A 409-nucleotide genomic window follows, 5' to 3' on the forward strand; every position below is an offset into this window, starting at 1 on the left:
AAGCAACGAGAGGAACAGGCAGAGGCTGATGGGACTGAGGGTCAGTATCAGGAGAAAATGCTGACAGGATGCATACATAGATTCATTACAGTCAACCTTCTTTTTAATTCATGTCAGATGCTGATAAATCAGCTTATCTGATGGGCCTGAACTCTGCTGATCTCATCAAGGCTCTCTGCCACCCAAGAGTCAAAGTAGGGAATGAGTGGGTCACAAAGGGACAGAATGTCCAGCAGGTGGAGACTACTTTGTGTTATCTTTAACATACTGTTTACAAAACAACCAAATGTCTATGCAGTGAGACTTACCATTAATTTACTCAACTTATCCCACAAAAAGGTGTACTATGCCATTGGTGCTCTGTCAAAGTCAGTGTACGAGAAGATGTTCCTCTGGATGGTTGTGAGAA

At 42.8% G+C, this 409-nt stretch overlaps 1 long non-coding RNA gene across 1 annotated transcript; it reads left to right on the forward strand.

The window, feature by feature from the left end:
- Window positions 1-408, forward strand: LOC107682088 (uncharacterized). The gene is made up of 3 exons (XR_001633356.1): window positions 1-40; window positions 118-236; window positions 340-408. It is a non-coding gene; the product is annotated as an uncharacterized LOC107682088 (long non-coding RNA).
- The last annotated feature ends 1 nt before the right edge of the window (window position 409 follows it).

This window comes from Sinocyclocheilus anshuiensis, unplaced genomic scaffold (assembly GCF_001515605.1).
Source record: "Sinocyclocheilus anshuiensis isolate Anshui unplaced genomic scaffold, SAMN03320099.WGS_v1.1 C31559668, whole genome shotgun sequence".
NCBI lineage: Eukaryota > Metazoa > Chordata > Actinopteri > Cypriniformes > Cyprinidae > Sinocyclocheilus > Sinocyclocheilus anshuiensis.